Here is a 9,631-nt window from a genome sequence, read left to right as displayed (position 1 = left end):
CTCACAGTGTTCAGATTCCTTTTAATAAACAGATTTCAACAGCCTCTGACATACGGGAAAAGAAATAATTCAAGAGACTCTAATAGGATCAGGCAGCGATCTCAACATGAGTAGGCTTGCCAAGAAATACATAGAATTTTTATTCCGGTGCTTAAGTCTGCAAAGTTATACAGTAAAAGTGATCCAAGTAATAAGTGACTAACAAATAAGAGAAAGATAAATAAGTCAACCAAGGTTAAAACACAAGAAAGCTCTTATTCATTGGGTTGTCACCGGTATTGAAGCTTTGTTCAATGGCAGTCATCCGTTGATGTGAAGGTCGGGAGATATGTAAACAGTCTGTGCACTTACTATTTCAATTCAAGAGATCTTTATTTTCCCTAGTGGGGTATAATTTAACCGCAAACTGAGAAGAGATTCTGATGTAATTACTTTATGCTATTCTGGGTCATTTCAAAGGTTTCATGGTTTTGTGTTTTTTCCCAGTCATTTCTGAACACAAAATTGAAGGCTCCTCTGAAAAAATGATGCAGATTTACATTATTGCAAAGGCCCTGAGAAGCTTAACCACACCTGAAGCCTGACACTATACATCTTTTCAGCAGGTATTCACTAATCCTTCAAAAATATTCTCTTGCTTGGGTTGCTTTGCATGGCGCAAAAAAAAAAAAAACACCTTATATGGTTTTGTTCCACTTGATTGTTTTTGCAAAGTGTCTATCAACTGTCTTTAAAAATGAACATGTTGGACTGTTTAAAAAAAGGTGTGCATTAGAAATTTCAATCAATGTTTCTTTTACTAATAGAAATTACAGCATATTTAAATATAATACTAAACAAGCTGATGATTAAAATAGTGAAATGACTGAAATCCTGTAAAGACTGCAGATAATGATTAAGACTTTATACAGCTGTAGATTGTATATATTTCAAAAATCTTAAAATGAAAACAAAAAACTGCAGATACTTAAGTAAAGGCCAAAATAAGCTTGTGTGGGTGTTGCTTTTTGATAAATCAGAGCTCTCGCCATGCTACCTTGTGCTTATCAAGATTTCTAAAACTGGTCTTTTTTTAGAAGGTTTATTTATTTATTTTTTGTTTGTTTTCTTAGATAAATCACAATTGCTGACTTTTGTTTTTTTCAGGAACTCAATAAAAATTGCGTTGTGTCATTTTGTTTTATTTGTGTGCCTTATGGCAGTCTCAAGGGCTGACAGTCAATCATAAAAATTAAGATACTGTAACGTAATAAATGGTTTGTAGAAAATATATAATACCCCATAGGAATGAAGAATAAAAAAGAGATATTTTTGGTTTCATCTAGACATCATCTGTGGTTCCCAAACCACTGTGGCTGCAAATTTTTATTCCAACGAATGTCTGTTTATAATTGGACTCCTAGCCTAATTAAGTGAGTTAATTGAGCCCAATTTCTGCATTTAGGGGTCAATGAAGACATTGAAAAACTAAGTTTGGTAAATTTTTATTAAAATGAGCTAATTAGTTATTTAGAATCAAATAGAATAATATAAAATAAAATAGAACAGAATGCCTTTCATTGTCATTGCATAGATGTACAATGAAATTTTAGTGTGTGTCCCGAATAGTACATACAATTTAATAAAAACAGATTCATCATATGCTCTGCATTTTAAACTACACACATGCAATAATATAAACCAATAAAACATTGAAGGTAGAAAATATAAATAGTTAATAGTGGAGTATTTACATGTCGCAGTGATTGAGTCTCCGAGATGTTGCACTTTTGTCCCATTGATGGCATGGGTGGCAGTGAGGGAAATAAGATCAAAAGCACTTAGATGCAGTAAATAATTATTTAATAAAATTTAGTTCTCTAATAGCACTCAGGTAGAAGCTTTTCAGTAGTCTGGAAGTGTGCATCTTAACAGAACTATAACACCTTCCAGAAGGCAGCAAAGTGAAAAGGTGGTAGCCTGGGTGAGATGGGTACCTAATGATTTTTTTGGCCATTTGTAAACATTTCTGTATATATACAGTGCATCCAGAAAGTATTCACAGCGCATCACTTTTTCCATATTTTGTTATGTTACAGCCTTATTCCAAAATGGATTAAATTCTTTTTTTTCCTCAGAATTCTGCATAAAACACCCCATAATGAAAGCGTGAAAAAGTTTACTTGAGGCTTTTGCAAATTTATTAAAAATAAAAAAACTGAGAAAACACATATACATAAGTATTCACAGCCTTTGCTCAATACTTTGTTGATGCACCTTTGGGCAGCAATTACAGCCTCAAGTCTTTTTGAATATGATGCCACAAGCTTGGCACACCTATCCTTGGCCAGTTTCACCAATTCCTCTTTGCAGCACCTCTCAAGCTCCATCGGGTTGGATGGGAAGCGTCGGTGCACAGCCATTTTAAGATCTCTCCAGAGATGTTCAATCGGATTCAAGTCAGGGCTCTGGCTGGGCCACTCAAGGATATTCACAGAGTTGTCCTGAAGCCACTCCTTTGATATCTTGGCTGTGTGCTTAGGGTCGTTGTCTTGCTGAAAGATGAACCATCACCCCAGTCTGAGGTCAAGAGCGCTCTGGAGCAGGTTTTCATCCAGGGTGTCTCTGTACATTGCTGCAGTCATCTTTCCCTTTATCCTGACTAGTCTCCCAGTTCCTGCCGCTGAAAAACATCCCCACAGCATACTGCTGCCACCACCATGCTTCACTGTAGGGATGGTATTGGTCTGGTGAAGAGCGGTGCCTGGTTTCCTCCAAACGTGACGCCTGGCATTCACACCAAAGAGTTCAATCTTTGTCTCATCAGACCAGAGAATTTTGTTTCTCATGGTCTGAGAGTCCTTCAGGTGCCTTTTGGCTAAGTCCAGGCGGGCTGCCATGTGCCTTTTACTAAGGAGTGGCTTCCGTCAGGTCACTCTACCATACAGGCCTGATTGGTGGATTGCTGCAGAGATGGTTGTCCTTCTGGAAGGTTCTCCTCTCTCCACAGAGGACCTCTGACAGAGTGACCATCGGGTTCTTGGTCACCTCCCTGACTAAGGCCTTTCTCCCCCGATCACTCAGTTTAGATAGCCGGCCAGCTCTAGGAAGATTCCTGGTGGTTTCGAACTTCTTCCACTTACGGATGATGGAGGCCACTGTGCTCATTGGGACCTTCAAAGCAGCAGAAATTTTTCTATAACCTTCCCCAGATTTGTGCCTCGAGACAATCCTGTCTTGGAGGTCTATAGACAGTTCCTTTAACTTCATGCTTGGTTTGTGCTCTGACATGAACTGTCAACTGTGGGACCTTATATGGACAGGTGTGTGCCTTTCCAAATCATGTCCAATCAACTGAATTTACCACAGGTGGACTCCAATTAAGCTGCAGAAACATCTCAAGGATGATCAGGGGAAACAGGATGCACTTGAGCTCAATAATGAGCTTCATGGCAAAGGCTGTGAATTAATTTAATCCATTCTGGAATAAGGCCGTAACATAACAAAATGTGGAAAAAGTGATGCGCTGTGAATACTTTCCGGATGCACTGTATTTCTTTTGTAAACAGTTCTGTATATGTTCTCTAGTGAAGTTTACTGGTGTTGGTAATTTTTTGTGCTGATTTGATGCTTCTCTTAAGAGCTGTCTTGCCACCCACAGAGCAGCCAGCATACCATACCAAGATGACACAGGTAAGTATGCTTCCCACAGAGCAATAATAGAAAGACACCAGCAGCTGCTTGGATATGCTAGCCTTCCTCAGCATCCTTAAGAAGTAGAGTCGCTTCTGTGACTTCTTCACCAAAGATAATGTAAGTACAGTATTGGGATAATGAAAGTATTTTTTACCTTTTAGCAATATTTTCATCCTGATTTTCATTCTGTTTGTCCAGGGGGTCTGGTTCTTTTTTCCATTAATTACTAATGAGCTGGTCCAACACTGAAGTGGTTGCAGCCTTTCATCATTCATTGTCATCTGCCTGGTAATCTGCTCTCCTTGTTTTTAATTGTCATTATTAAGGTACAATGAAGGGAGCAAACTACGTACAAAAAGGGCAAAATACAGTAATGCAAAAACAACTAAAGAGACTTAAGTATTTAAAACTATAGCAAAAATAAATATTTCTAAATATTTCAGTTTCAGTTGGGTTTCAGAACAAATCACAGTACAGAAACTGCACTCGTTAAAGTAATAAATGACTTGCGGGTAAATGCAGATAGAAGCCATTTATCTGTTCTCATCCTCTTAGATCTGAGTGCCGCATTTGATACCATTGATCACAATATTCTTAGAAATCTCATTAGTCAATGGGTGGGCCTCTCTGGTAGTGTCTTAAATTGGTTTGAATCCTACCTGGCAGGTACAAAATTCTTTGTAAGTTGTGGTAATTATACTTCAAAGACACATCATATTCTATATGGTGTTCCACAAGTCATTATCCTGGGGCCGCTGCTCTTTTCGATTTACATGCTTCCGTTAGGTCAGATTATCTCGGGGCATAACGTGAGCTACTATAGCTATGCTGATGACACACAACTGTACTTATCAATAGCACCTGATGACCCCGACTCACTTGATTCACTGACACAATGTCTTACTTGTGCTTCTGAATGGATGAGTAATTTTCCCAAACTAAATAAAGAGAAAACAGAAATTTTAGTGATTGGCAATAATGGATATAATGAGGTTATTAGAAATAAACTTGATGCATTAGGATTAAAAGTCAAGATGGAGGTAAAGAATTTAGGGGTAACTATTGACTCTGACCTGAATTTTAAATCACATATTAATCAGATTACTAGGGCAGCATTTTTCAGTTAAGAAATATAGCAAAAGTTAGACATATTATAACATTGCAAAATGCTGAGAAATTAATCCACACTTTAGTTTTCAGTCGGCTAGATTAGGGTAATGCTCTCCTCTCAGGACTACCCAAAAAAGACATAAATCGATTGCAACGAGTGCAGAATGCAGCTTTAGAATCTTAACTAGGAAAAAAAAAGCCGAGAACATTTCTCCAGTTTTGATCACTGGATCAAAAACACTACATTGGTTACCTGTGTCATTCAGAATTGACTTTAAAATCCTGCCTATAGTCTACAAAGCCTTAAATAATCTCGCTCCATCTTATATTTCAGAATGTCTTACACCTTACACTCCAAATCGTAACCTTAGATCTTCAAATGAGTGTCTGCTTGGAGTTTCAAGAGCTAAACTTAAAAGAAGTGGTGAGGCGACTTTCTGCTGTTAGGAACCTAAAATCTGGAATAGCTTGGCAATAGGAATTCGTCAGGCGAATACAGTGGAGCACTTTAAAACACTGCTGAAAACACATTACTTTAACATGGGGTTCTCATAACTTCATCTTGGTTTAATCCTGATGCACTGTATATTCAATTAATTATCATTATTATTCATGATATTCATATTCAAAATCCGTACTTACCCCTACTTTCTTATCTGTTCTTTTTCCAGTTTTCTGGGGTGACGACCTGCGCCACCACCACCTGATCAAAGCACCGTGATGTCCCTACATTGATGGATTAAAGGCCAGAAGTCCACATGACCGTCATCATCAAAAATGCCTAGAGGGGACTGGGCGGCCTCGTGGCCTGGAAACCCCTGCAGATTCTATTTTTTTCTCCAGCCGTCTGGAGTTTTTTCTGTCCTCCCTGACCATCAGACCTTACTTTTATTATATGTTAATTAGTTTTACCTAATTTTAATTCTTATTTATTTTGTCTTTTTTCTCTTTCTTCATCATGTAAATCACTTTGAGCTACATTATTTTTATGAAAATGTGCTATATAAATAAATGTTGTTGTTGTAAATGTCTTCTTAATGTAAGATTAGAGAATAAACACCAGCTAATTAAACAGAATCAATTATTATCACTTATTGTGAATCTGCATGGAGCAAAAACCTGCAGCCACAGTTTGGTCCCCAGGATTGAGTTTGGGAACAACTGTTCTAGACAACAAGGAGATCAGAAAGAAATCAAATAGAGACATTTTCTTTTGTTTATGCTTCTTATATTTTCCTCCTGGGAAAAAAATTCTCTGGTATTTGCGCAAGCATCTGCTCTTGAGTCTCATCAGAGATCTCAGAAAAGTAACACAATGGGTGCAGAGTTTCCCAGTAGTGTCTTGACATGTTTTTCCAATTTGAAAATATTTGCATTGTGTGCTCAGTAATATGTGGTGAAATGTATGAACAGGTGTTTGGGGTAATAAAAGAAAACTTTACTGTTACATGCAAAACTGTAGTCCTTGCTGCTGAATAATATGTGGTCTAATTTATATTGCTGTTCTCTAATTAGATCATAGTCATTAGGGAAGGTAAAACAGGAAGTGTGGCATAGTGGTTAAGAATTTGGACTTCAAACCTTGAAGTGGTGGGTTCAAGTCCTGCAAATGACAAAGAGAAAGTCACTTCATCTGCCTGTGCTCTAACTGCCAAAATAAATGTAACTGATCATATCTCAAATGTTGTACTGTAAGTTACCTGGAATAAAGACACATGTCCAGTAAAAAACTTGAAGTCTTGAAAGAGATAAAAAACACTAGAAAGTGACCTAACAAATTCTCAGTTTCAACTCCTTTTACCTCAGTTGTGTTTCATGTCTCCTTTTAGTCTAAAAATAGTTCTTCTAATGAATTTTAACAGAAACTTCTTTGGCAAAGTTTAGTGTTAAATGAAACATTAATGAGAATCTGTTTTAAGTCTCATGAGCTGTCAAAGATCAATATTTGAGCTGTCACATTTTCCTATAGGACTTGCAAATACATTCAAATTGTGTCTATTATATACTGTATTATTATATGTATATATACTGTATGTAGCATATAAATGTTGTATGATTAGTCATTCATATTTTTATGGTTTCTAATATATAATTGTAAGGAGGTGTGCAAGCACAAATTCCATTGTACTGTATATACATGGGCAGCATGGTGGTGCAGTGGGTAGCACTGCTGCCTCACAGCTAGGAGACCCGAGTTCACTTCCCGGGTCCTCCTTGCGTGGAGTTTGCATGTTCTCCACGTGTCTGCATGGGTTTCCCCCGGGCACTCCAATTTCCTCCCACAGTCCAAAGACATGCAGGTTAGGTGCATTGGTGATTCTAAATTGTCCCTAGTGTGTGCTTGGTGTGGGTGTGTGTGCACTCTGCGGTGGGCTGGCACCCTGCCCAGGGTTTGTTTCCTGCCTTGCACCCTGTGTTGGCTGGGATTGGCTCCAGCAGACCCCTGTGACCCTGTAATTAGGATATAGCGGGTTGGATAATGGATGGATGGATACACATGACAATACACTTGACTTGACTGCTGCTATGCAATAGCAATCAGGACTTAGTTTGGTCTTGACTTGAATTGACTTTTGGATTTATGTTTTGTACAGCCTTTTGGTTTTCCTTTTGGTTTTGTTTGCTAATTCCAAGCACATTCTGTGAATTATATGCTCTGATCTTCTGTCTATCTCTTGACTATACTTCAAATCAATTCAGATTTCATTTATTACGTACAAATTATACATACAGTAAAATATGTATTGAAATGCTTAGCTGCTCAACTCCAAACACTTGATTTTAAAATACCAACAATCCTTAATAAAATTTTAAATATGTGATGTAAGTAATAACTAAATAAAGAATTTAATAACTTAAGTAACTTAGAGAGTTTACAATAGGGCATCATGTAATTCTAGACACTTTACTTATTCAACATCCAACTCCTCCTCTGTCTCTCTAAACTGGTCTTCAGGCAGCAGTACTGTTTAACTGACCACAGCAGAGAGAAGAGGATAGATGGATGGTAGGATGGCTGGTGTCATGGATAATTTTCTTTGCCCTGTTCCAACATCACTTGGTGTAGATGTCCTATAAATTAGGGAATGCTCACCCAGTGATGTGTTCAGTTGACTGCATCACTCCTTGCAGTGTCTTGCAGTCCTTGTGCATTCTTTTTCTGTCGATGGTGTTGTGGTGTGAAATTTTCCATATAAGTTGATAAATATTTTGCATGTCTTTATTTGTATGATTAAGTACTTCCACCCCCTTTTAGGATTGAGTCTCTTTGTAATTTGACAACAGGGTTGGGGGAAGAGCCTCAGACCAGTTTGGCAAGTGATTCTCTGCAGGACTCTCTCAATCAACCCCCACAGGAAAGCCAAAATGCCTAGCTGGCAAACATCAGCTCAACAAATCCTTCTGGGGGCAGGTGTGAAAGCTGAAGTATGGATATTTAGGACTGACTTGAATCAAAGGCCATTCTGTACCACGACACCCTATTGGCTGTAGGGTTTGGTCAGAAAGTCTATAAATTTACTTGCTTTACCCCTCCCCCTCTCTCTTACAAACATCTGATGAAAGAGCATCTCACACACCATGAACTGAAAAGGACAACACAATGAAAAGCCAAATTGAGACAGGCATTCTAAAGAAAGCTGACCAAAAATGAGGACTTAACTAGAGACATTTTAAGTTATAACAAGTCTGTGTGCCGCCTGAAGCTACATATCAGCATTTATCAGGTTGTATGGCTGCTAATATTCAAATGTACTTTACATATTGTTATTATTTATGAATATTATTAATAATGCATTGTTTAAAGTGTAACTTAACTCCTGCTTGTCTTTTACTATATATAATTGCCTGAGGTTACAAATGTAGAAGGGAAGGTGGGGAGAAGTTATATGGTACAATACCTTATAAACAGTGGTAAGTCTGTGAGATTTGAGGCATTCTGACAAAGGCTACATATTAATAATACAAAAGGGGAAAGTAGAGTAATATATATCACTCTACCAAGACAAAACAGATGGTCAATGTATAGAGAGGTTATTTAGTAATGGGAAGGGCAGTCTAAAAACCCTGTGGCATCTGAAGCGGTAAAGACATTACCATAACTTCTTCATTAAGGTATCAATGTGCTTGAACCAGGTCAGGTTCTCCATGATATGGATACTAAGGTATCTGAAACTGTTTACACTCTCCAGCTGAGTGCTGTTAATACTGAAGTGGTGTATGTGCCATCTACTGTTTTCTCCTAAAGTCCACAATGGTTCTACAAGGAACATCACAACCCAGTAAAGTGCCACTAAAGTAGCAGTATTTATAAGATTGTAGTTAAAACACTGGAAGCTTCAGAAAACAAAATAATCATCATATTAGGCCAGCTTAAAAACAAAATTTTCTTTTCTGATTCTTCTTGTGCGCCCACTACCTGACCAAGGCACTATGCAGCCACCTGTGATGCTGGAATGAAGTCCACAAGACTGACTGCATCAAATAAGATGAAGCCTGGAAACAGTAATGAATGACTTAAGAACATTTATGTTAGGTAGAATCTCTAGTTAGGACCAAGTGATCTTTTGACCTTGGAACACCTGCAGATTTTGTTTTTTTTCTCCAGCTTGATTTTTTTTTATGTCCTCCCAGCCATCTGACTTTATCACCAGATCTTGTCTCTAGAGACCTACATTATTATATTGTATACTGTATATGGATTCTTCTCTTTGACTAATTATATTATCTATATATATAATTCACTAAGGCAAGACAACCATGAAAAGCACGCTGGAAGGGGCGTGGATTCACTAAGCCGCCAAGTGAGACACCTATGGCGCACACAGGAAGGAGCCACGCCCACCAA

At 37.9% G+C, this 9,631-nt stretch overlaps 1 long non-coding RNA gene across 1 annotated transcript; it reads left to right on the top strand.

The window, feature by feature from the left end:
• The first annotated feature begins 497 nt into the window (after window positions 1-497).
• LOC120524681 lies at window positions 498-5,498 on the top strand. Its single transcript, XR_005632823.1, has 4 exons — window positions 498-605; window positions 3,641-3,792; window positions 3,874-3,963; window positions 5,457-5,498. It is a non-coding gene; the product is annotated as an uncharacterized LOC120524681 (long non-coding RNA).
• Window positions 5,499-9,631: the final 4,133 nt, after the last annotated feature.

The sequence above is a fragment of the Polypterus senegalus genome, chromosome 2, assembly GCF_016835505.1.
Source record: "Polypterus senegalus isolate Bchr_013 chromosome 2, ASM1683550v1, whole genome shotgun sequence".
In the NCBI taxonomy this organism is placed as follows: Eukaryota; Metazoa; Chordata; class Cladistia; order Polypteriformes; family Polypteridae; genus Polypterus; species Polypterus senegalus.
This window is presented reverse-complemented; position numbering and strand designations above follow the sequence as displayed.